At 42.0% G+C, this 27,706-nt stretch overlaps 1 protein-coding gene across 1 annotated transcript in view; it reads left to right on the top strand.

Moving 5' to 3' along the window:
• ATP6V0D1 (ATPase H+ transporting V0 subunit d1) overlaps positions 1 to 27,706 on the top strand; it is a 102,394-nt gene that overhangs the window by 32,381 nt on the left and 42,307 nt on the right. The window lies entirely within an intron of this gene.

Raw genomic sequence — 27,706 nt, 5'->3', positions numbered from 1 at the left:
CTGGAATCCCCAAGAGTTTTTGAGCGACCTCTGAAAAAAAGCAGAAGTGAAAGTCCCAAGAACACATTGTCCTCTCTCACACTGTGCTGTGCTCAGTCAGCCAGCCAGCCAACTGGCCAGAGGGGCTCATTAACTTAGCTCTGGGACCCAGTCGGTGATCCTGGAACAATCCAGGCAGAGGCCAGCCCCTCCTGCCCCCAGTTGTGGCCCCCTCAGCCACAAGTAGACTGTGGCCAAGACCTATTGGGTAGTTGGGGCTATTGTAGATAGGTAGTGTCTGGTATGTTCCCTCTTCCAGCTTCATTTCATTCACACCTTTGGCTTTCAGATTTGGACCTGGGTTTTTTTCTTTCTAAACATTTAGAGGCTCCTTGGGAATTGGCTTTAGAAATCCAATTCTGCATTAGAAGGGGTAATTCCCAAGTTCTGCCTATGCTCTGGGAGCCTGGGAATGCATGCTCAAGGCCATTTCAGGGCACATGGATGGGTAGAAATCTTAATTGGGGAATACATTCAACTTGGGAAGGATTGCTATGGATCTCTTGCCCAGAGTCTTGCAGCTTCCCAAGATAGAACAGGGCTGTGTAGTAGGCTGCCTTGGAAAGCCAGCTGCCAAAGGCATGAAACTTGATGTCTCCCTAGGCTGCCTTTGGGAATTAGTGAGTTCCCTATCACTGGAGCTGAGGCTTAAAAGGGATTTGTACTCAGGTATGAGTTGGTCCAGATGTCCTTTTCCTTTTCGCCTCTGAAAGTCTGTGATTCTTTTTCCATACTGCCTTCTACCTGACCCTCGAGAGCCAAGTTGTAGGAAATTTTAATGTGAGTGCTGAGTCACAGTAAAGAAAGCATTGAGAAGCCGATTGGCCTTGGGCCTGTGTGGGCCTTCATTCCAACCTGTCCTGGGTCAGCTGTGGGAAGGCCAGTCTCGGGAAGTTCATTGTAGTCAAATCTAGGGTAAACAGGTTTTGTATAAAGAGTAGCAGCAGCATTCTCAGCGTAACCAAATTTGGAGCAATCCCAACTGGCCAAGTATTAAAGGTGACATCATGGATATGGCTGCTTTAGCCTTGGCCCACTGGGCTTTTGACACACCCTCCAGCTGTGGCTGTGCTTCCTTTCATCACATTTCATGCCAGAGTGGCCACTTTTCTACCCACACCTTGGGTCTAGGGTCCCAGGTCCAATTTTGTGGTATTTCTCTTTAGTCTTGGGTCTCTAAACATTTGTCTGTGTTTTCTAAGGATATGTGGGTCCCAGCCAAGTCACAATCTACAGTGGTGTCCTTTGTTCCTGAGGGAGTTATCCATTCAAATCCTAGGTTTCTGACCTAGCTGAAACTCCTCAGCATTTGTGCCATCATCTGGTCACTAAATCATTTCTCAGGAATAGAAAGAATACTGCTGATTGAGATTGAAAATCCCTTATGGTTAAAGGCCAGCTGTCTTCATAATGATACATCCTCCCAAGGCCAGGTGCCAATATTGGGGAGGACCTGGGGTAATAAACAGGAAGGCCTGGTGTAGTAGAAAGAGCGCTGAACTTAGGATCACCTGAAGAACTAGATGCTCTCTAGCTGGGTGACCTTAGACAAGTCATCTAGCTTCTGTGATCCTTGGTTTACTCATATAAAATGGCGGTAATAATGGTAGTAACTCCCTCACCAAGTTGTTGTGAGGATCAAATATGGCAATCTATGTCAAATATTTTATAAACCTTAATGCATTATATGAATGGTGGTGGTTCTAGTTATAATTGTGTTAGGGGGAGGGAATTTGGACTGAGTGTAATTTTTTGTTGTTTTTTTAAAAAAATTTCTAGAGACCTAAGCGTAGTGGAGAGAATAAGCTGGTTCCAGCAAGATGCCTGCAGAAGGATGTAGAGGAGATCCATGCTTTGGGTTTGAGGTCTTTCTCCAGTTTTGTCTGAGTCGGCATCCTGGTTTCAGGCCCTGCTCCGCTTGAAGCCATTCAGTCTTGGGCAATCGGCTTACCCTTTTTGGTCTTTGCTTTCTTTGGGGCCATAAGGGCTTAGGGATTCTGTTACTTACCTGGAGCCCCTCCATATCCAAACAAAAAGGAATAGATAGATCACCCACCGTGCAGGTACCACATGGGATAAGAGACACAAAATCCTAGCCTCAAAGAACTGGAAAAATAGATCTAGTATCCATGAAGGAATTGGAGAAGAGTGTAAGTGTGAATGCCAGCCTGACCTGTCATTGAGAAAATGAGACCAGTTCTTTCTATCTTACCACATCTCCTGCCAAGTCTACTAAAATCCTCCCATCTAGAGGAAGCCTTTCCTGTCTCTCTCCCTTAATTCTAGTGCCTTCTAATGAACTCGAATTTATCCTGTTTGTTTCTACTTGTTGTGAGTTATCTCCCCCATTAGACTGCAGGGACTATCTTGTCCTTTGTACCCCCTATGCCTAGCACAGTACCTGGAGCAGGGGAGGTACTTAAGAAGTATGTAATGACTCACTGAGCATATATTTAATGACTCTCCTGTTCTGCCTTTGGGGTAAGGGGAGAAAACACCTTTCCACCAGGCCAGGTCTCCTACCTGGTCTCCTGTCTTCCTAGCAAAGAGTAGAGATGCCATTCCATCTTGTACTTGCCCTTAGGATGAAGGATGAAGACCCCATTCCATCTGAACCAGGTCTCCTATGTGATCTCCCTCCTTTCACTGGAGAAGAGAAACACTATTTCATGGAGCACCAGTCTCCTTCCTTCCTAGGAAGAGGAAAAAAGCCATTCCATTAAAGTCTCCTGTCTTTGGGGGAAGGGGAGTAACACCATCCCTTCAGTTTTCTGTCTTGTTCATTCATCTGACCAGCCTAAGTCCCTGAGAGTACTCCATCCAGGGATATTAATACCCTACCTGAACTCATTCCACAGTGATTGACCAACTCCCACCTGGTCAAACTATCCCCATTCTAATGATTCTGAACCCTCCCCCCATCATTCTGACCTCTGTCCTCCACTGCCCCATTCCTTATTCACATTCCTCTCAACCCAGCTCCTCCCTCTCCTTAAAGCTACCCACTCTCCCACCATGCTCCCTGGAATGCCTGCTCCATCAGTAATAAACTTGCTTTAAAATTTTTTAATTTCCTTTTCTTTCCATTTTCTGACTCACTGAGACCTGCCTCTCTCCTGACGACACAGGCTTCCTAGACCTTCCTTTCTAGCACTTTTACTCGAGTACTTTTACTTATTCCCCCAACTCATTGGTCAAGTTAGGGAATTGGAACATTCCTTTCTCCCCATTGCCACTTGCACATTCACTCTACCAGTATCTCTCAGTAACCTCTCCTCCTTTGAGGTTCACTTAGTTCACTCAGTTCAAAACTGTGGTAGCTGTTTTCAGGACACCCACTTCTTTCCTCAATGAGTTCAGTGCCTGGCTCACAGTCTTTCTTCCCCAATTCCTGCCCTCAAACTAGGGGACTTCAATATGTATATTGTTTGGACAGAACCTCTCAGTTCTCAATGGATTCATTCACATGACCTACTCCTCTATCTCTCTTCAGCTACACATAAAGTTGGTCATACTCTTCATCTTGCCACCCCCCATAAATATACTGCTTCTGTCCAACAGACACTGGCTAAAATCCCAACTCCTTAAAGGAAGGACCCTCTGAGGTAGGGACAGCTCTACGCCCTTTTTCAGCAGGAAGCAGTTCGAGCAATTGAGATCTTCGTCCCTTACCCCAAATGATTTTGGGTCCTCTCCAGTTAAGGGGGGAATAACATGTGCTGGAGTGCCAAAAGTGCTGGAGTACCAGGTGTTGGAGTGCGCTAGTTCTAAAAAAAGCATTGGTAAATAATTAAATTAAGGCCCACTAAATTTCTAGTTGTGAGCTAATCTGTTGTAGCAATTTGATAGTGATAACAATTAGGACCAAACCTGCTGTGCTTTGGACATTTTTTTAAATTTTATTCCTAGTGAGACAGAGAAAAAAAGCAGACAGACCCAAGGTTTTCCTATTAACCCCTTCCTGGGAGCCTCGCCAAATCTTTTTATTTTGTAAAAGTGCAAAGGCCCCCTGGAAGCTATCTGCATGGGCTAGGTCATCAGCCCCAGAAAAAGAACTTGTTTGAGTCCTGAATTCTTTTTTTTTTTTAATTTATTTATTTATTTTTAGTTTACCACACACGGTTCTACATAGTTTTGAGTTCCAGATTTTCTCCCCTCCCTCCCCCCTCCCTTCCCAAGACGGCCTGGAATCTCATATAACTACCATGTATAACTTTGCATTGAATAAATTTATACACTAGTCAAGTTGTGGAGAAGAATTATGACCAATGGACTGACTCATGAGAAAGAAGAAACAGAACCCCCCCCAAGAAAACCAAAAACAAACAAAAAACAACCCCAAAAACAAAAACAAAAGAGAAGCAAAAAAAAAGCGAGCATGTAGTGCACCTCAATCTGTATTCAAACTTCATAGTTCTTTCTCTGGATGAAGATAGCATTCTCCATCGTGAGTCCCCTGGAGTTGTCCTTGCACCTTTTAGGTTGCTGAGAAGAGCGTGAGTCCTGAATTCTAAACAATAAACATGGCCATAAAGCAGGCCAAAAGATAGAAAAGATGTCTAGTGAAATCCAGATTTTAATATTTATTGAAAAGCAACTGTATCTGGCTTCATTACCAAGACTTGCTGTTTAAGGTGAAATGCACCTGGGACCATAACTAATTCAGGTTTGTGTTAAAATTTGGGTATAGTTGTCTGCATTAGGTCACTATCCAAGAAAAATGCTACAAGCTACTCAGAAAGAAAATGATCCTATACTGTGAACAGGTGGAGGTCTGCATTCGGGAATGGGCTGAGGAGACGATCTTAGTCTCATACTAGGGGGGGATCCTCTTGGCTCAGTTTCCCCCTGTGTTCCTTTGAAAAGGAAAACTTCCCACCTATTTCTGAGTATAGCCATGAGGTGGCATAGTCACTGCAGCACTATTTTTTGTCATAATTGGCTATGTGACAATCGGTCCCTGCTTTTTCCTTTTACAGCAAATTTCTAATCAACAAGTGCCCCATCTAGGTAATATCTTTGTGAGCACAGTCATTAGATGCTCAGCCTGCGTCCAGGTGATTGCTGTGTTATGACTTGGGCATCCATGAGTATCGCCAGGGTACTAAACTCATTCAAACCATGCCAAAAACACCAAAGGAGAGTAGGTACACACGGGTACACTTGGAGTTTGCCTTCAGCCTCAGAGACAGTGCGTTGCCTGGGTGGCAAATGTCCAACTTCATGAATGCTTTGATTTTACAGCAGAATTACACAGTAGAGGTGTGCAGTTTTGGTTCTTGGCATTGGTTCCAAGTCTGTCTTATCCCTGGGTGACAACATTTAATGTAGAGAGCCCTAACGCTTCCATCATTAGCTTTCTACAGGGCCTACAGTATACACAGTGTCAGCTCCATATGCCAGTCCAAAGGCCCTGCCTATCCTGAAGCTGACCCACTCCATCACTTCCTGCCTGGGAATTCCATTCTGGCTCGGAAACACATGGCCTCTTACTGTCAGCCTGACCACCCCATCTGCAGTAAAAGTCGACTCCATTCCAGCCTGACTACACCATATCCGAGTGAAAGCTGCCCGATCCCCAAAATGGAAAGCAGAACCCCTCGAGGCTGTGCTGGAGATGACTGAAACGAACTCCACGGACCTTAAAGGGACAATTACATTCTATTTGAATCTCTGTATCCCATCTCCACAAAGGGGACTGCCCCCTTTGATTTGTCAATGCATGATCTATACTTCCCAACCAAGGACACCCCACATATATTATGATATCCTTGAGTCAATGGTTTGACTCTTCCATGAAAAGAAGTGGGGAATGTAGCACCCAAATTGAAGCCCACCATTAATCCCTTTTGAGCCCACCATTAAACCCCATTATATTTTTGTCTTTGTCTCTGTCCGCACTCTGTAATGGCTTGAAACAGCTTAAGGCATAGTTCTGGGTAGATTGCCCAAGGCTAGTCCCCTGACCCCCCCCCCCCCTTTCTCTGATGCAGCATTCTGTATATTCTCTCTACATCAGCATTATGTGCAAGGATCAGTTGCAGGGTAGGGTATAAGTTTATCTTAAGGAGAAACCCCTCTGTTACCAAATAGCCCCACACCCTGGGTTATGGCGCAACTATTCTGCTGACCAAACTTGGTCCCTCCACTCAGACCATAGCTGATCAAGTAGGGGTTACTTTCTGGGAAACTCCACCCCGTACCCTCCACCCAGTTATAGGAAACTGATCACAACCCAGGAGGGACCCTCTTGTCACAAGATGGTTGCACCCCTGTATCCTTGCGCCATATTCCCAAATTAGCTCTGAGCTATGGATCTAACCAATGGCTGATCTTTGCATCTGTACATCATTGCTTCTGCTAGCGACCTCCCTAATTGTGTAATTGTGGTTTTTGCCTTTATAAGCATTGTAGTCCCTCAGTTCAGGGCTGTCTGATTTGAGTGTATACTCCAGGTAGTCACGCGCTTGATCAATAAATCCACACCCTAAATTTACCTTGAACCCAGGTCTCTCTCGCTGTTATTTTCTACACAATACTTCCATGAACATGAACTCTGAAATTCCCTTGTATGACCGCAGTTTATTGTTATTCAACCTCTTCCAGTACTTTGCAACCCCATACCCTATTCTTTTTCTACATGGTGACCTCTGATCCATCTCCCCCTCACTTCTTTCCCAGGCCATCACCCCTGCACTAGCTTCACTTCCTCCCTTCCCCATGTTAACTCCTTCATAAAACAGTTCAACTTTACACGGTCCTCTTCTCTTCCTATCCCCCTTTATCACTTTGCTGATCTTGCCCTGCTAAGCCTCAGCCTGCATTGCTCCCGCCATCCTCTGCCTTCATTCCTACTCATGTGCTGTTGAACACAGCTGGAGAAAACCAAGAAAGTGTGCTATCTAGGTCCATCCACTACAAATTTATGTTAGATAACCTCAACTTCATTATGGCAAGGCAATCCTTTTACAACTCTCTAATTAACTCATTATCCCACTCACCTCATCAGCTTTTCCAGACCTTTTCATTCCTCCTCAAACTTCCCATGGATACCCCTATCCTTACCTTCTCAGCCAGGAGCCTTGCCTTATAGTTCACTGAACAAATTGAGGCCATTCACAGAGAGCTCCCTTTTCTCCCCTCGTCCTCATTTCACATCACCCAGATGCTTTCTGCCACTATCTCTTCCTTTACCTGTCTCACATAAAGAAGTGGCCCTCCCCGTCAACAAGTCAAACCCCTCTACCTGCATAAGTGACCCTATTCCATTCTGTTTCTGTTATTCCCTAGATTCTCTTACTTACCTTTAATCCCTTACTAATCTTTAATCCTGTCTACTGGCTGCTTCCCTAGTGCCTACAAATATACCCATATCTCCTCCATCCTCAAAAAAACCTACACTTGATCTATCAGTCCCCACTAGCTACTGTCCCATGTCTCTTATCTCTTTTCTGATGATCTCACCTCTACTTTCTTTCCTCTCAGTCTCATCTTAACTCTCTACAGTCTGGCTTTGAGCCTCATCACTTAATTGAAACTACTCTCTCCAAAGTTCTCTTGATTGCCAGATCTAACAGAGTTTTTCAGTCTTCATCCTTCTTGACCTTGCTGCAGCCTTCGACACTGTTGAGCATCCTCTTCTCCTTGATAATCTTGGTCAACTAGGATATTTATAAAGTGCTCAACACAGCGTCTGGCAAATATTTGTTGTTGTTGTTTGTCCTTTGTTTTTGAAGACTTGCAGTTGATGAGTGAAGTGATGTCTTGATTTGAGTGTGAATTGGATCTAAGTGACAGAGTTGCACAAAGTCATCAGCCTCACTCTCTTCCTGAGTCATTGAAGTCCAGTAGCAGGACAGAAGTCAAGACATGGCCTCGGATGAAGTGGGTGACCTTGGCATCTTCAATATCTGACCAAGCTCTAAGCTTTTCTCAGCACCTGCTTCAGCCCCCTTCACGGCGATTGGAACAAATTGTTCTTGTCCACCCATTCCATCAGGGAAAGTCTTCACATGCTTGGGGTAGACATCCCCCTAACTCACTGATGGATTCGAGGCCCTTCAGTTATCCTCAACCTGGTTTAGCTCATTTGCCAAAATGGTTTTACTGGGGTTTGGCCGCTGTGCATGCTTCAGCTTCTTGGAGCCACAAGTGAGAGTTGGGTGAAAAGGTGGACACCAAAGGTAGATGAGCGTCTCCTTACAGGGCTTGGCAGCCCTCATACCAGAGACACTAGTCCTCTCTGAACACCCTTTAGACCCCCTGGCACATGGTAGGCATAATATAAATGATATTGTTATTATTATTTCATCTCTGGGTTTTGGTGACACAATTCTGTCCTGATTCTCCTTGTACCTTTCTTACTGCCCTTTCTCATCATCATGGTCACACCTACTAAAAGTGGATGTCCCTCAGGGTTCTGTCTTGGTCCCTCTTCCATTCTCCATCTATGCTATTTTACTTGGTGATTTCATTGGTTCCTGTGGTTTGAATTATCATTTCTATGCTTATGATTCTGAAATATACTTATCCAGCCCTAATCTCCGAACTCCAGCTGCCTACTAGACATCTTAAACTCAATATGTCTAAAACTGAAGTCATTATCTTTCCTGAAAAACTTTTCTCACTTTTGAACTTCTCTGTTACTTTTGAAGGTACCACTATCCTCCCCATTACCCAGTTTACAACCTGGGTGTTTTTCTCAACTTCTCACACTCTCTCTCCACCTCCACCCCAACCAATCTGTGCCAAGTCTTTTTGATTTTACCTTTCTAACATCTCTTGAATATACCCTCTTTTCTCCTCTGACACTGTGTGATTACATGCCCTCTTTACCTTATGCCTGGACTATTGCCAGTTAGTCTACCTACCTTAGTTTCTTCCCACTCCAGTACATCTTCCACTCATCAGTCAAATCAATCTTCCTGAAGCCCAGGCCTGACCATGTCTCCCTCTCCCTCTCCCTCTCCCTCTCTCTCTCCCTCCCTCTCTCTCCCTCCCTCCCTCCCTCCCTCCTTCTCCCTCTCTCCCTCCCTCCCTCTTTCTCTCTCTCTCTCTCTCTCTCTCTCTCTCTCTCTCTCTCTCTCTCACACACACACACACACACACACACACACTTTTCCCAATCAGTAAACTCCGCTGACTCCCCCTCACCTTCAAGATCAAATTTAAAATCCTTTAGCATTCAGAGACTTTCACAACCTATCTTCTTCCCTCTTCCAGTCTTCTTATACCTTAATCTACCCATACCCCAAACATATTCTTCACTTCAGTATCACTAGCCCCCTTACTGCTCCTTGAACAAGACATTGCATATCCAGACTCTGGGCATTTTCAGTGATATTCCCCCATGCCTGGAACGCTCTTCTTCCACATCTCTGCTTCCCTGGCATCCTTCAAGTCCCAGATGAAATCCTACTTTCTATAAGAGGCCTTTGTTGATCTCTCTTAATGCTAGTTCTTTCCCTCTGTTGCTTATCTCCAATCTATTGTGTATGTATTTTGATTACATAGTTGTTTTCATGTTGTCTACCTCATTAGACTATGAGCTCCTGGACAGCAGGAACAGTTTTTTGCCTTTCTTTGTACCCCCAGCACTTAGCATGGTGCCTTGCACATAGTAAATGCTTAATAAATTTATATTCACTGACTGACTGGAAAATAGTCCTTGTTCTATTTCTTTTAATTCTGTATCTCCAGTAAAGTCCTAACCTTAATTTTGACATCTATAAAATGGAGTGAACAACCCCAAGTGACCTCCAATGACAGTAAAAAAAAAATAATTCAAACTTATAGATCACTTTACAGTTTTCATATGATCTAGCTTCCTTTGACCATTTCAAATGGTTCAAGTGATAACCTCTGTTCCTCTCCGTTTGTATAGTCTTCTACTTGTGCCTGATTATATGAGATGAATCCTCCGCCCATATCTCTTTTTCTTCCCTAGTATATCCTTCCCCCTCTTTTCCTTTCTCCTTTTAAGGTCAACAAAAATCATTCCCTCTGTCTTATTTGACTCCCTCTATGACCTCTGATGACATGATCCTTAGAAGATGCTTATATTATCCCCCCTTCCCATTTGAATACAAACATATCATCTTTATGATTTCTCACTTGTGTTTACTTTTTTGTGTTTCTCTTAACTTCCATGTGTTTTTCAAAGTTTTCTACTCAACTCCTGGTCTTTTGATCAGGTATGCTTGAAAGTCTTATGCTTCATTAAAGGCCCATTTTCCTCCCCTGTAGAATTATATGAAGTTTGTCCAAGTAAGTATTTTTGGTTGTAAGCTTATATCTTTTGCCTTTTGTAATACTGTATTCCGTGTTCTCCACTCCACTGTAGTGGTAGTTTCTAAGTCTTGTGTGTTCCTGATTGTTGTTCCTTGATACTTTGTAGCTATGTGCTGTATTTTTTTTTCCTTTGGATTTTGGATGTCATATTCCTAGAATTTTTCACTTTGGGTTTTTTTTTTTTTTTTTAGGAGTCAACTGATGAATTCTTGCTGTGTTCACTTTATCTTCTCATTCTGATATGTCTGGCCAGTTTTCCTTTCATGGCTCTCATTTTGTCCAGTAATTCTTAAATTATTTCTCCTTGATCTGTTTTCCAGGTCAGTTGTCCTTTCAGTGAGATGTCTTACATTTCCTTATTTTGACTTTGTTTTAGTATTTCCTGTGGTCTCATAAAGCCATTAATTTCTATTTGGTTCATTTTAATTTTTAGGGAATCTTACGTAGGTAAGATTTTATACTAATTATGCTAAATGTTCATTCATTCTCTTTCCAAGTATTTCCTCCATTTCTTGTTCTGTCCTCTATCATTCTCATTTCCTTAATAATATCATTTTAAACTCCTTTTTAAAATTCTTCTTTCATTTCTTCTAGGAATTCTAATTGATCTTGTGGCCAAGCTGTGTTTTTCTTTGAGGTTTTTCTTGGAGGATTTTTGGAGTTATTCTCTTCTTTTTGGTTTGTTTCTTGGGTGTTCCTGGCATCATAATTACTCTTTTATCTTTTTTTGTTTACTCATTCTTCTAGCTTGGTTCCCCAATTAGTATTTTGTGCTAGGGCCAGACTCTATGCACTTCTGGCAGGCCTGTTGTGGCCTTTTATGGCCCTGGTTTTTCTTGTCTGATGTCCTGCCACTATGTTCTTTGGATATTAATTGCCATGTTCCTCAAGGATCACAGGGTCAGTTTGATCCAAAGATCCATGCAAACTTTGTACATGTCCTGTGCAGTCAGATCAAGGCCATGGTCTGATCGCTATCCTCCTCAGCTTTCTAGGTTCCAGGCCTCAGTTTGTGTCTGGGTACTGCAGCTGCAGTCATGCCGCTGGGTGGTCCCAGCCACCAGTTGTTGGCCCCAACCCCTTTCAGCTCAGCAGGTTCAGAACAACCCCACTGCTAGCCTTACCCTCTTATGGGCCTGGGGCTGAGTCTATTCTGAGGTTACTACTTGCCTGATACTCTAGGTTAAGTCCAGGATCCACACTGTGGAGAAATAGTGCTGTTAACTCAGACTGGTTCTGGATCCAGGATTCCTGTTCTGCTCCTGACAGCCCCCCTTTGCTGGCCTAGTGTGTATACTGGGGGCTGTATCTGTGATCTGGGAGACCTGACATTTCTGTTTTGGGTGGGGGTTGAGGCTGTGATTTGCCCTGGATGATCCCTTTATCAGAGCTCTAGCCACTAAGTCCTTACTGATGGCTCCTCTGGGAGACCACACCCTGCTCACCTGGATTAGAATCCGTGACCAGCTCTGAGAATCCAGTACTTTAGGCCTGGCTCTGAGGTCCAGGTTCATCCATACTCCTAGCCCCTGCTGGCCTAGCTCAGAGCTCTGGGCACTGAGTCCATAATCCCAGCCCAGCCCAGCTCTGCTCATAGTTCCTCTCCTGGTCACTTGCTTATAGATTGAATTCGCCATCTTGGGCTGGAAAGACATGTTGCTATATTTTTTCCTTCGATTTTCTTTCTAGGGAAATCAGTGTCAGGTTTGGCATTCTTGTTGTTGTTGTTGTTGTGTTTGTTCTTCGTTTTGGAAGAGAACTATGGCATCAGGGAAATGATGACATGACTTGCAGTTGACTTTGATTTGAGTGAGGGAAGGCTGTGCAAGGTCACCAGCCTCACTTTCTCCTCCAGAGCCATCTGGATCCAGTGAACAGATATTCACCAGGATGACTGGAGATGACCCAGGATGCAAAGGGGGACCCTGGCCCTTTTAGGCTAAGGCCTTTTCATGTACTCACTTAGAGTGAGGTAAGTTCATTGTTGGAGGACTTGTAAGGGGAGCCAGGCTGTGCTGCTTCCTCCTACTCTATCATCTTGGCTGGTCCTGGATTATTTTACAATTTACAAGGCACTTTGCTAACAGCACTTCTGTGAGGTAGAGATGTAAGTATTGTTAGTCCCATTTACCAGTGGGAAAAGGGAAGCTCAGAGAGATAAAACTACTTGCCGAAGGTCACAGCTAAAGAATGACAACAGTTCAAATCTTCTCAGTTAAAATCTTTCTACAGGAAGTCTTTCCCATTCTCTCTTAATTCAGGTACCTTCCTTCGGTTGATCAGTTCCAATTGATCCTGTATATGCCTCATTTTTTCATAGTTATTTGCATATTATCCCTTCCCTCACCAACCCCCACATTAGATTGTGAGCTTCTCCTTACCAGCAAGGATTGCCTTTTTTTTTTTTTAATGTTATTGGATTTTCAGTTTTGAGTTCTCTCTCTCCTTCCTTCTACTCTCCTGTAGAAGGTAAAAAAACAAAACCCATTACAAATATGTATAGTCATGCAAAACACACTCCCATATTAGCCATGTCAAGGAAGGAGAGAAAGAAGAAAGTATGCTTCACTTTGCAGTTTGAGTCTATCAGTTCTCGATTTGGAAGTGGATAGCATGTTTTTTCATGAGTTGTTTGGAATTGTAGTTGTCATTGTGTTAATTACTAAGTCTTTCAAAGTTAATGATCTTTACAGTATTGTTAATACCCTATAAATGGTTCTCTTGGTGCTGCTCACTTTGCTCTGCATGATCAGCTCATAAACTTTTACAGATTTCTCAGAAATCATCCCCTTCATCATTTCTTATTGTACAATAATATTCTAGCACATTTGTGTACCATAACTTTTTTAGCTCTTCCCCAATTAATGGGCATTTCCTCAGTTTCAAATTCTGTACTTAGAGGTTTCCAATTCCAATTTTGTACATATGGGTCTTTTTCTTCTTTTTGATATCATTAGAGGTGTAAACCTAGTATTAGTATTATTGGGTCAAAGGGGATGCACAATTTGGCAGCTTTTTGGGTGGTGTTCCAAATTGCTTTCCACAATAGTTGGAGTAGTTCACAGCTCCACCAATAATGCATTAGTGTCTGTTTTCCCACACCCCCTTCAAGCATTTGTCATTTTCCTTTTTTGTCATCTTAACCAATCTGATAGGTGTGAAGTGGTTTTAATTTACATTTCTAAGTATTAGTGATTTAGAGCATTTTTTCATATGGCTATTGATAGTTCAAATTTCTTCCTATATGCTTTGGCCATTTATTAATTGACTCTTTTTCTTGTAAATTTGACTTAGTTCCCTATATATCTTTGAAATGAGACTTTTATCAGAGAAACTTCCTGCAAAGATTTCCCCCTCCCCCCACCAGTTTTCTGCTTTTCTTCTAATTTTAACTGCATTGGTTTTGTCTTTGCAAAAACTTTTTAATTTTATGTAGTAAAAATTTTCCATCTGTGTCAACAACCCGGCTGGCAGCTTCTGTGGGGGTATAAGATTCACCCACAGCCAGCACCCAGAAAGCTGCCAACAGCACAGGTTCTTTCGATCTGCTTAATTAAGGAAAGCAAGGTGAAGGGGTTGACAAGCTTACTTTTAATTCAAATATCATTCAGTTAGTTCAGGGGAAAAAACCAGCACCCTGAACTTCAAAACAAAATGCAAATTACAAACATCAATAGACTTTGTCTGATTCAAGTCCCAACAGATAGTTACCACAGTTCAACAAAGTTTCAACATCCGGGTTTACAAGCTGGAGGGCTCCTTAGCTACAGCTGCTCGGAGTCTCCTCATCAACACCATCTCCAGAGCCCCGAACAAATGGCTCTGTCCTCCCTTCTTATAGGGCTTCAGACATCAGACATCATCTGAATCACCAGAGCTCAGGCTCTGGTGATTGGTTCTTGAGTTGGCCCCTCCCCTTAGGATCCTGGGAGGTTCACATCCACATGGATTACGTTAACACCTAATGAGGTTTGGGCCTGGGGCTTAGCACCTAGTAAAGCTCACTTAGATAAATTGAGTCACTCAAAGAAAACAAAGACAATTCTGGTTACACCATCTTAGCTCCTGCAAACTCTCTCTGTCTCTTAAGTAGTTATGAACTCTTCCCCTATCCACATATCTGACGGATAATTTCTTCCATATTCCCCTAATTTGCTTATGGTGTCACTCTTTATGTCTAAATTAAGTACATGTTTTAGGCATATCTTGGTATACAGTGTAAGGTTTGGGACTATACCTAGTTTCTGCTAGACTATTTTCCAGTTTTCCCAATAGTTTATATTGAATAATGAGCTCTTTCCCCAATATTTGGGATCTTTGGGTTTATCAAATACTAGGTTACTGGGCTCATTTGCTTCTGTATATTGCATGCTTACTTTTTTCCACTGATAAACTTCTCTGTTTCTTAGCCAGCACCAAAATATTTTGAAATCAGGTACTAATAAGCCCTCTTTCTTTTTTTTTTTAACTTTATAAAGTAATTCTTTGGTAGTTTGATTGGTATGTCACTGAGTAAATAAATTTAGTTAATATTGTAATTTTTTTATATTGGCTCAGATTACCTATGAGCAATTAATATTTCTCCAATTATTTAGTTCTGTATTTATTTATATGAAGAGTGTTTTGTAGTTATGTTCATATAGTTTCTGTGTATGCCTTGGCAGGTGGATTTCCAAGTATTTTATGCTGTCTGTAGTTATGTTTAATGGCATTTCTGTTTCTATCTTGTCCTGCTGGATGTTATTGGTAATGTATAGAAATGCAGATGATTTATATGAGTTTTTAAAAAATATCCTACAATTTTGCTGAGGTTGTTAATTGTTTTGGTGAGTTTTATAGTTGATTCTGTAGGGTTCTCTAAGTAAACCATCATATCATCCACTAATATGATAGTTTTGTTTCTTCTTTGCTTATGCTTATTCCTTTAATTTCTTTTTCTTGCCTCATTGTTATAACTAACATTTTCAGTATAATATTGAATTTTAATAGTGATAATGGACAGCCTTGCTTCACCCCTGATCTTATTGGAAAAGTTCCTGTCTTATTCCCATTATAGATAATATTTGTTCTTGGTTTCAGGTTAGATACTGCTTATTATTTTAAGGAAAGCTCCATTTATTCCTTTACTTTATAGTGGTTTTTTTAAAAAACAGGAATGGGTATTGTATTTCGTCAAAAGCTTTTTCTGCATCTGTTGAAATAATCATGATTTTTGTTATTAATATGGTCAGTTGCGCTTACAACTTTCCTAATATTGAACCACCTCTGCATTCCTGATAAAAGTCCAGCCTGGTCTTAGTGTATTACCTTTGTGATATTGCTGTAGTCTCCTTGCTAATTATATTTTATTTTAAAAATTTGCATAATATTAATTTGAGTTTTCTTTGTCTGCTTTACTCCCTAATTAAGGTATCAAGACCATATTTGTGTCATAGAAGGAATTTGATAGAGTCCTTTCCTTACCTATTTTTTCAAATAATTTACTTAATATTGGAATTAGTTTTTCTTTATATATTTTCTAGAATTTACTTGTAAATCCACCTGGTGCAGGCATTTTTTTTTCAGGGGAAGTGAGAGTTCATTTATGCCTTGTTCAATTTTTTTTCTAAGATAGCGTTGTTTAAGTATTCTACTTCCTGTTCTTTTAATCTGGGCAACTTATATTTTTGTAAATATTCATCCATTTAATTTAGATTGTGAGTTTTATTGGCATATAGTTGGGCAAGATACCTTCTAATCATGTGTTTTATTTTTTTCTTCATAAGTTTTGAATTCATCTTTTTCATTTTTTATGAATATTATTTTATTTTTCCCAATTACATATAAAAACAATTTAAAATTAATTTTTGTTACTGGTGATTTGGTTGTTTTTTTTTTCATTCTTTTTCTTAATCAAATTAGCTAATAACTTGTCTGTTTTATTTTTTAAAACTTCTTCACCCTTTTTTCCCTTAATTCCTTTCCTTCCTGTTTACCTGTTGGATAAGATGTATCCAACTGTGCATGTATGTGTATTCTTTCCTCCTTTAACTAGTTCAGGTGAGAGTAAGATTCAAGTGTCATTCATCCCCTCTCTTCCACTGATCCCGCTTTGTATAAACTCCTTTTTGTGCACTTCTTTGATGTGAGATAGTTTTTCCCTAATCTTCTTTTCCCATTCTCTTTTCCCAGTGCATTCTTTTTCCTCACCCATTCCATTTTTCTTCTGAGATCATCCAAACACAACAGAATCACACTCAGGCCCTCTGTCTAATTAGACTCCTGTGACCCCTGGTGATGATAAAGTTCTAAGGAGCTACATATATCATTTGCTCCTATAAGAAATGTAAATAGTTTAACTTTGTTTAGTCTCTTATTATTTCTCACTCATGTTTACCTTCTTGTGCTTCTCTTGATTCCTTTGTTTGTATGTCAGCTCTGGTCTTTTCCTCAGGAATACATAGAAGTCTTTTCTTTTCCCCCTCCATAGGATTATACTTGGTTTTGATGGATATTCTTGGTTGTAAGCTTAAGTCCTGTGCTTTCTGGAATATATTTCAAGCTCTCTCCTCTTTTATAATATTGGCTACTAAATCTTAGATGATCCTGATTGTAGTTCCTTGTTACTTGAATTCTTTTCCTGGCTGCTTACAGTATTTTTTCCTTGACTTGGGAGCTCTGGATGTTGACTTTAATGTTTTCTGGAAGTTTTCATTTCGGGGTTCTTTCAGGAGGTGACTGGTGGCTTTTTCACTATCTACTTTGCCCTCTGGTTCTAAGAGATCTGGACAGTTTTGTTTTATGGTTTGTTGAAATATAGTTTCTAGGTTCTTTTTTAGTCATAGCTTTTGGTAGTTCAGTGACTCTTAAAATATCTCTTCTCAACCTGTTTTCCAGGTGAGTTGTTTTTCTTGTGAGATATTTCACATTTTCTTCTGTATCTTGACTTTAATTATTTCCTATTTTTTTTGGAGTCGTTAGATTCCATTTGGCCAATTCTAATTTTCAAGGAGTTATTTTCCTCGGTCAGGTTTTGTACTTCTTTTTGCAAGCTATTCTTGTTTTCATATCTTTCTTCCTTAGCTCTTACCACTTTTACCATTCTTTTCATTTGTTTTTAAATTACTTTTAAGCTCCTTCTTTATCCCTTATAGAAATTTATTGCGCTTGATTCTGAGTTGCATTTATTTTTCAGACTTTGCTTGTAGATTTTTTTTAGTCATTCTCTTCTCTGTGTCTTGAGCTGCCTTCGTTAAAGGCCCTTCACCAAGACTTAAGCTGGCAGGAAAGACGTAGTAGTTGTAGGTTATTCCCAGCTTGAGAAAAGAAGAAACAAGCTGAGGATCAGTACTGGAGGACCTTTGCTACCAGCCCAAGTCTTGCCTGAGGGTCCTTACTTAAGGAAATAAAAACTTTTGAGGAAAAGCTAAAGGGGTTTGGGTTGTCTTCTGCAGAAAGAAAACTAACAGGCTCAATGAATCATTTCAAACCTGAAGAGCTATTGTCTTCTCTCTCCTAAGGATAGAAGAGGAATATAGGAGGTCCTGTTATTCAGTTATAATTGGTATCAGGAAAGTAAATCCTCTAAATGGGGACCAGCATTTCATAGTAAATAGGGTATGTTTGCATCTATGTGTGTAAGTTTCAATAAGCTAATTTTACCTTATTCTTAATCACATTTGATTATAATCATAACTCCACTAATTCTTAGAATGAATCAAATGTTGATTGGGATTTTGCACAGGATTTTAAAAAAATATTGCATGATAGCGGTATCTGACATATTTTACTTCATGTTGGTTGACTTTCACAGCCCTATCTCATAAGAAGGCCTCTCTATCCTTTGATATTCAAATTATTCTCTTTGGAAACTCTTAGAATATTACTCTTAGAACTCAATCTGTCAGGGGGCAGCTAGGTGGCACAGTGAGTAGAGCACCCGCCCTGGAGTCAGGAGGACCTGAATTCAAATCCAGCCTCAGACACTTAACACACTTACTAGCTGTGTGACCTGAGGTAAGTCACTTCACCCCAATTGCCCTGCTTTCCCCCCTCCAAAAATAAAAAAAGGAACTCAATCTGTGCACTTCTTTGTTCCCATCTACTTCAGTCATACTCTACTCTACCCCTGAACCCCATAACCACCTCAACCCTTCCATTCTAATTTACTCTTCTACTGTGTCAAACTTTCTCCCATCTTAAACTACTTCTTCCCTTATTCCTTGCATCTTCTGACACTCACTGAGATTTTTCTTCCTACAGATGACAGTGCATCTTAGGCCACCCTTTCAAATAGTGTCTACATTTTTACTCATTTGTTGTTCAGTCATTTTCAGTGGTGTCCAACTCTTTTTGACCCCATTTCTGGTTTTCTTAGCAGAGATACTGCAGTGGTTTGCCATTTCCTTCTCCAGCTCATTTTCCAGATGAGGAAACTGAGGCAAACAGGATTAAGTGACTTGCTCAGGGTCACACAGCTAGTAGGTATCTGGGGTCACATTTGTACTCGAGAGTTGAGTCTTCCTGATTTCAGGACTGGTGCTCTATCTACTGTGCCACCATTTTTACTCATACTCCAGCATTAATGGTCCAAGTGAAAGAGTTGAACCTCTTCCTGTCCTCCATTGCTACTGCCATACTCCTCCTCTACAAGCACACTTGAAACCTGTCTCCCTTTGAGATTCATGCAATCCATATTTATCACCCCATCTGGGAGCCATTATCTACCGACTCCTAGGATATTCTCTCTCCTTTCTGAATGAGTTCTGCACCTAGTTCATAGTCTTCCCTTGCACTCACACTACAGAATTTCAACATATACATTAATGTCCCCTCAAATACTATAACTTCCTAGTTCCTCTGTCTTCTCAATTCCCATGACCTACCTCTGCTCCACCTCAGCTATACACAGGGATGGTCATATTCTTGATCTTGCCATTACTCACAAGTGCTTTGCTTCCATCTTCAGGAAACTCTGTAATTCCTTCATCAGATCATAATCTTTTTTCTTTCCATCTCTCCTTAAGCCTTACTTGTCCAAAACCTAAACTCTTTAGGATGAATTGAGAGGCAGCTAGGTGATGTAGTGGTGCAGTGGGTAGATCAGTGGGCCTGGAGTCAGGAAGATCCAAGTTCAAATTTGACCTCCACCAGTTACCAGCTGGGTGACCTTGGGTTAGTCAGTTAACCTCGGTCAGCCTCAGTTTCCTCATCTGTAAAATGGGGATAATTGTGAGGATCGAATGAGATAATAATTGTATAGTACTTAGCACAGTGCCTTGCACATAGGTGTATAAATGTTACTACCATCCTCATCACTGCTACTCTTTCCATTCCTCTGTACTATCCCAGACCATCACCCCAGCTCTGGCTATCCCCACCTTCCTCTCTTTATTTTTACCAATCACTAACTGAAACACTGTTTCCTGCCTGAATTTAGAGGGGGTCTATACTCCATACTGAAAAAAGGGTTCATGACACAATGCCTTGGTGATCCATTTCATCATTCTTTACTCTCCAATCCCTAGTTTCCTTGTTCTATCACCAATTACCCCTTGCCAAAACCTTTGGATTACTTTAACTCTATGCTTTCTTCACTTCTATTCACATCAAACTGGAGGAAATCATTAAACCATGCTGACTAGGTTCACTATAATTTTATAATATCTAATCTTACTTGGACCCTCATCTGCAACAAGGAAGTCCTGCTCCTCTCTAATTGATTTCTTTTCCCACTTACCAGGGTAGCTTTCCAAACCTCTATTCTCCTTAAGCCTTCCATACCATTCCCCTTCCCTAATAATTCCTTACTATCTCTAGGACCTTTGCAGCTAAGGATCTCACCTTATTCTTCATCCAAAAAATTCAGGCCATTTGCCACGAGGACCCTCCTCATCTTACATCCCACTGACCTCATCCCTCACCATCCTCACTTAGCTCCAGCATCTGATGAAGAGGTAGTCAGATTCCTTCCCAAGGCCAGCCTCTCTTCAGGTACCTTTGGTCCTTTATTTCCCCGTGTTTTCCAGAAGATTGCCTCTCATCATTATTTCTCACTCTCAAATCTTCGGTTTCTCCTTTATTGGTTCCTTCCCTGCTGCCTATAAATACAACTGTCTCTACCATCTTTTGAAAGAAAAAAAAAATCTCACTTGATCCTACCATGCCCACTAACTATATTCCTATCTCTCCTCTTCCTAGCTAAATTTGGAAAAGATGTCTGTACTCTGGGCCTCCACTCCCTCTCATTTCACTCTCTTCTAAACCTTCTATAATCTGGATTCTGGTCTCATTTATTTGAAATTGCTCTGTCTAAAGCAGTAGATTTTAGGGGACTTGTGGATAGATTTTGGGAGGTTCATGAACTTCAATGGGGGGAAAACCCTACACCTTTATTTTTATTAACTTCTAACTAAACTGTATTTCCTTCAATTATGACTTTAAATGGGATCTATCGGCTCTTCAAGACTGGAAAAGGGGTCCATGACACAAAAAAATTTCAAAACTGCTGGTCTGACATTACCTGTAATCTCTTAATTGCCACACAATTGCCTTAGTGACTTCTCTGTAGCATTTGACACTGTTCACCTCCATCTCTTCTGGAGACTCTATTTTCTCTGTTTTCACAACCATTCTCCTGATTCTCCTACTTGTATGGCCATTCCTCAGTCAATATTTTGCTAGTTCTTCACATCATGCCCACTAACTGCAGGTATATTCTAAAGCTTTCTCCTTGGCCCTTTTCTCTCTATACTTTCTTAAGTTTGGGGATTCTCATCAGCTACAATCAGAGTTCAGTCCCTGGACTATTCAGTAGCCTTCTAATTGGAATCCCTGCCACAAGTCTCTCCCCATCCATTCTGTGCTCCACACAGCTGCCAAAATGCAGCACACATCTGACTGTGTCATCCACCTAAACTCCAATGGTTTCCTGTAATCAAATCTAAACTCGCCTTGGCATTTGAAGATCTTCACAATCTGGCCCCTTCCCAGCTTTACATTCTTCTTACACGTTCCTCCCTTGCACACACCAGCCTCCTTGCTGTTCCTTACACAAGATGGTGCATCTCCTGTCCCATGCCCAGAATGCTCTTCTGCCTATCATCCACTTCAAAGGATCTCTGGCTTCCTTTAAGACTCTGCTTAAACCCTCCCTCCTTCAGGATGTTTTTCCTGATCCCTTTAGCTGCTGATACCTTCCCCTCAAAGCCTACCTTTCATCTACTCTGTATCTTTTATGTTTTTATTTTGTTGTGTTTGTCCTTCGTTCTCAAAGAGGATCACAACATTAGGACAATGATGACATGACTTGCAGTTGACTTTGATTTGAGTGAGGCAGGGCTGTGCAAGGTCACCAGCCTCACTTTCTCCTCCAGAGCCATCTGGGTTCCTTGGCCTGATATTCAGCAGGATGGCTGGAGATTGCGGGGGATGCATTGGGATGGCCCTGATTATCTCCCTCATTAAAATGCAAATTCACTGAAGACAGGAGCTGTTTTGCACTCTTGCCTTATATCTCTAGTGCTTGGCAAATAGTAAACATTTAATAAATACTTGATTGATTAATTATTATGACTTACTTTACTGTACAATCTCATAGGGAGGCAGCATGTTGTTGTAGTGAATAGAGGATTAATTTCAGAGTCTGGAAAACCCCAATATGATGGCAAGTCACTTAACTTCTGAGTTCTCTAGGTATCTCTCAAAGACCAGTTACAGCCAGTTGCTGATTTGTATTAGTATTAGTAAAGAGAGTTTCTTCATCAGGAATTTTCTGTTCCAATGAAATCATATGTCTGAGCTGTAACAAACAAAAATCTCAGAATTTGGGGCATGCTGCCAGTAAGGACCCCCCTGCTTATATGCGGACTGATAATACAATGAAAGATTTGGGCCAGATTACAAGAAGAACTTCTGCTAAGCTATCTCATTGTCATTCGAATAGTCCAGGGTGCGAAGAAAGCACCTTCCTTGGGGAGTAGATGACTCCTTGGTGTTGATAAGGCTCTGGACTTGGAGCAAGAGAGGGCTGGCTTCCCAGGGACCCAGGGACCTGGGCAATCCCTGGGCCTCCTTTTCCTTACCTATCAAATGAGAAGCTTGGACTTGATGGCCTTCTAGCCTAAATCTGTTACTCTGTGATTTTCTCTAACCCTTTTCCTTCCTCCAACTCCAGCCTCATCTTTGGGTGTGTTGAACAGAGGATTAGAGCTGAGTGGAGCATAGGGTTGAGTAGATGAGTTAGAAAAAAATGATCTGAGATCCCTGTTGTCCCTAGGATCCTGTACGAACTAGAATTGCAGACTTTGCTGCACCCTTAAGCATGTTTGAGATTCTTTGTGTCACTAAAACTCTCTGCCAACTTGATGTCTGTTATCACTGGGATGTTGAGGCATTATGCCCAGCCTGGCAGGTTGTCATCATACCATCTCAGAACCCAGCCCCAGGATACCAAGCTATGTGCATCCTTGTAGCCTTCATGGTTCCAAGTGGTCAGTGGCTCCTCCTAAATATCCATCAGGGTGGGGGAACCTGGGTAGTAGCATTGTATGACTGGGTCTCCCACGAAGCCCACAATGAGTTCCAGACTTCCCCTCCTCCTCGAGCTCATTAGCCCAGTCACATAGCCCTCCTCATGCAGAACAGGACTCTGCAGGAGTCCCTGTGAGAAGGAGCAGCTTGAATCCAGTATAGAATGCAGCCTGCAGGAGCTCACTGGACCCTCAGGCTCCCCCAGCCTCCTCGCTCCAAGGGCTGCAGCGTCAATCAAAAGTGAAGATGTGAAGTTGTTCTCTTGCCTTGTCCCTGGGTGGCTGGGTTTCTAGAGCAGGGTCAATGGTAGTTCAGAATCCCTGTGTGGTCTCTGTCTGGCTGTCTTGGACTATGAAAAGCCACCCCCTAGAACATGCAGAGGGATTAACTGGCCCTGGCTCTGAGAGTCACATTCCCCAGACCCCTCTTTGGGTCACCTCAATGACTGGTAAGCTGTCACCTCTCTCCAGTTCGTGGGGAGAAATGGGACCATGCCAGGGAGAATGGTCTGGAAAGGCCCCTCCACAGCTCCCCCAGTGGCTTTTTAAAATTAATTTCCTGGTAACAAAAACTTCTTGGGCTTTTAGAGTGATTCTCGGCAAAGTCCCTTCGGACTTCCTTTGCTCCAAGTAGAAACCACGAGGCAGATCCCATCCCTGTCACTTATTCCAGAAAGTCTTGGCACTAACAAGCTTCAGAATGTTCAATGTCAGCATAGCACAGACTTTCAGGCAACAGAAGCATTTATGAAATACCTACTGCATGCATGCCTAGTCCTGAGCTGGATGTTATGGGGGGTGGCAAGAGAACCCTTCCCTTATAGAATTTAGTGCCAACCAGGGACCTGGGGCAAGGTCAACTACCTGCTTTGTTATTATTCCCTCCTTGCAGCCTCACTCCAGGATTTCTTGGGTGATAGCAGAAGTCCCAGGAGGAGAGGTATCTGTCTCTAGGTCTGCTGGTGAGATTGGGGCTGTACTGCAAGGGTTTTACCCAGTGTAACATTCTGTCTGGATCCAAGCTCCCAAGGTGCCCAGGTCCCCTCTCCTCCATGTACCAGCTACATCTTCTGCAATCAGATGCTTGTGGGGATGGGGGGATACTTTCTACTTAGCTCAGAAAATCACTTGGGGAAACAAGGTATAAGAGCTACAGATGGAGACCTTTTGTTTGTACCCATTCAGTTGCCCGTTGTCTTGTCTTGGCTCAAGGTATAGCATCAGAGCAGTGTGCAAGTTCAAAGAATCCCTAGAGATCGTAGTCTGTCCAGCTTCTACATTTTACAAATGAGGAAACTGAATTCTAGGAATCAGAAATTATTTGCCAAAGGGGAAGGGTCTTTGTAGTAAGGGTCTGCTTCCTGTCTTCAGAACAGCACTCACTGGGATCATTTTTTTCCTCATGTCCATCTGGTTCTCACTGTGTAGTCAGAGGTCTTAAATCTCCCTGCTGCACACAGAAAATCAGGTATTCATTGATTGAATATTGTGAGTAGTTTTGTGCTAAATATGGTGGGATATGAGAGAAAACATAATCCCTGCCTCCAAGGAGTTTACATAAAACTTAGCTACATGAAGACAACAAATTAAAGAACAATAAAGTGTACATATAAACCAGTCCAGAGTGTGTGGTTCTAGCTAAGTCGTCCTGGATGTCAGCAAGGGAAGAGAATATACTGTGATCTGGAGTAATTAGGAAAGCTGTCTCCAAATAGGTACGATTGGATTGGTGAAGAAAGATGAGTAATACCACTGAGACAGGAGTGGAATTCAGGTCGTGGGATGGTAAGGAGACTAATCTGATTGGCATAGGAGGTCTTTGTTAAGAAGTAGTGGAAATGAAGGTTGTATGGGTAGTTCGAGACTGGTTGGTGGAGGGGTCTTGAATTCCCAGTGGAGCTAAAACTCAATACACTAGGAAATAGCAAGCTATTGTAGATCCTTGAGCATCTCTTCCAAACAGTGTTTGATTAAATTCATTTCAATTAAGGAAACTTCAAAATCATCTGGTCTAAATCTTTTTTTTTTTCAGATAAGGTAATTGAGACTCAGGAAAATTCTTGCTCATGGTCACAGATGTATTTAGTGGCAGGTCCCAGATTCTAACCCAGATCTTCTGGTGCCAAATACAGTGGTCTTTCCCCCATACCTCACACCCTCCCTGTATTTAGGACCAGGCTGTGCCCTCTCTTTGAGAAGTGATACAGTAGGCCTCCCGCCATCAGCATTTTACTGAGTACCCAGTGACCTCTGGGAAAAGTTTGTTCTGTTACTAACCATGATGTGACAGCAGTAGAGGAAGTAGCCCTAGCCCTAAAGATAAGCTATCACTGTTGATTCTATCAGCTATCACTGTTGATTTTATCAGGGTAGTGAATGTGATAGACAAATAGGCAGTCTTGGGCTAGCAGCTGTTGGGCTAGCTTGTATTATTGTACCAGACAGGAGAACATGGTGTTCTTATCTTAAGTTCTTATCCATCATGGCTTTCAGCTCTGGTGCTCCCCTGTGCTGACTCTAGGCCTCAGGACAGGGAAATTCTTGGATTTTTAAAATCATAGCATGTACAGCTGGAAGGGATCTTAGCAATCATCTTATAGAAGGAAGAGCCCCGGAAAAAGGAAAGGACCTGAGGGCAGAGTTGGGAACATTGGGTGGAAGTTACCAAGACATTTGCTGGTTTAAACTTTCTGGGTCAATAAATTGCTGAACAATTAGAGCTTTGCAAAAATAGTATGGCTGACTTGGGAGGTCAGGGGTTTCTCCTCCCTGGAGCTCTTCAAGCAAAGGTAGAACGATCACTTGCTGAATGTATTGTAGTAAACATTTGTCGGCTTCTGACTGCTTGGACTAGCTGGCCACTGTGGCCCTTCTGAGATTCTGTACTTGTCCAAAGCCATAGCTACAGCCTGGTTGAGCTACAGGTCTTTTGACTTTAAATCCAGTGTTCTTTCCTTCCACCATGCTGCCACTTGTAGATTCTATTTCATGGCTGTCTCCCAGGGGTTTGGCCTTTACCCTTAGGCTGGGTTTCCCTCCTTACAAAGCTGATGTCCAGAGATAGAATCATCTGCAGCATTCCTATGGCTTGACCAAATCTGCCCGAGGCCAGGTCCTTCCCAGGGAGGAAACCCAGCTGTCCTGCCCATCCCTGGTAGGTTTTGCCTTTGGTATATTAAATATTCAATACATTGGTATATCAGGGCAAGTCCAGAATTTATCAGTTGTTTGTTTTTAATTACAGAGACCACTAAGAGGCAACCACTAAGTCCTTTAATATATCCTGAGCCTGGAGTCAGAGGGTCAATGGATAGAGTGTTAGACTTGGAATCAGGAGATAGGAGTTCAAATCCTGCCTCAAGCACTTACTGGCTGTGTGACCTTGGTCAAGTCACCTAACCTCTCTTAGTCTCAATTTCCCCATTTGTAAAATGGGGATAAAAATAGCACCTATTTAATTTATCTCGGCAGTAAAGTGACATGGTAGATAGGGTTGGCCCCGGAGTCACAATGACTTGAGTTCAAATCTGGTCTCAGATATGGACTAGCTGTGTGGCCCAGGGCAGGTCACCTACCTCCGCCTGCCTTGGTTTCTTTAACTGTAAAATGGGAATAATAACAGCACCTGCCTTGCAGAATTGTTGTGAGGAGCACATTTTTCATCTGTAAAGTGCTTAGCACAGTGCCTGGCACACAGTAGGTACTGTATACATGCTTATTCCCTTTCCCCTCCCCCTGCCTCACAGAGTCATTGTGAGATCAAATGAAAAACTTACAAAGTACTTTATAAACCTTAAAGGCCTACCTAAGGGCTAGCTATTATTATTATTATGGCATCTTGCTTCTATTTGATCTGTGTTGAGACCCATCACCCTCTTCTTCCCTCCACTTGAATGACCTTCCCTGTACTTCTGTAACAGTGGAAGTTGTATTTTCCCATCTCTGGTCCTCACCCCCACCCTCTCTGCCGCTTCTAGCCTGCCATCAACTAATTTGAGATAGTTTTATTTCAAATCCTTTGTTCCTGGTGCTAGGTAAAAGAGTAAGTTCCTTGAGGGTAGCACATGGGTTTTTGGTTTCGTTTTTCATTTTTGTCTTCACATTGTCATCATCTAACTCAGTGCCTTACAACAAAAGTAGGCGTTTTGATAATATTTGTTTAATTGAAAGGAAGAAATGTCTTTGTATGAAAATCTCATTTTTTTTAATGTATTTGGGACTTCAGATCCCAGGGTTGTATTTTGCCTAGGGCTTGAAGCTTGAGAAGGAAGGGAAGAGATTGACTTGTGTATCATCTATGGGATGTATAGAGAGGCTTGATGGCATATCTATAGGGAAAGGTAGAAAGAAACTAGACAGATTCATGTTTAACCCCCATCTTCATCCTGTTACTAGTTTTATTTGAAGACTAGACTAGTGTCTTGGCCCTTTGGAATTTGGGGAATAGGAAGAAACTCTGGCATTGGGGTGAAGGCCTCTGTTTTGACTTCTCCCACAGATTCTAAAACCGGGGAGGGGGAGGGAAGGAAGGGCACAATTTGTGGGGATATGATGTTAGGTGACTAGAGAGAAGATAGAAGTGACCTCATGCCAAACCGCAGGCCTCAGGAGGCTAGAGCTCTGATTTTAAACTTCTGTGTGGTCAGCTCTAGAGGTGAGATTTCCCTTTATCTCTAGGGTTCTAATTGTCTCCTCAACCTGTCTTCCATTGCCTCTGACTGGGGTAGGCAGATAAATTATGATAATCTAGCCTCGTTCATTGAACAAGGGCTGGAAATTTGGAGGTCAGGTGGAAGGGAGCAGGGTAGGTAACCATGGGCCTTATGATATTCCCTCTCTCCTCCCCTCCAGCCACCTGCAAAAGGGGG

This window comes from Trichosurus vulpecula, chromosome 3, assembly GCF_011100635.1.
Source record: "Trichosurus vulpecula isolate mTriVul1 chromosome 3, mTriVul1.pri, whole genome shotgun sequence".
Taxonomy (NCBI): Eukaryota; Metazoa; Chordata; class Mammalia; order Diprotodontia; family Phalangeridae; genus Trichosurus; species Trichosurus vulpecula.
This window is presented reverse-complemented; position numbering and strand designations above follow the sequence as displayed.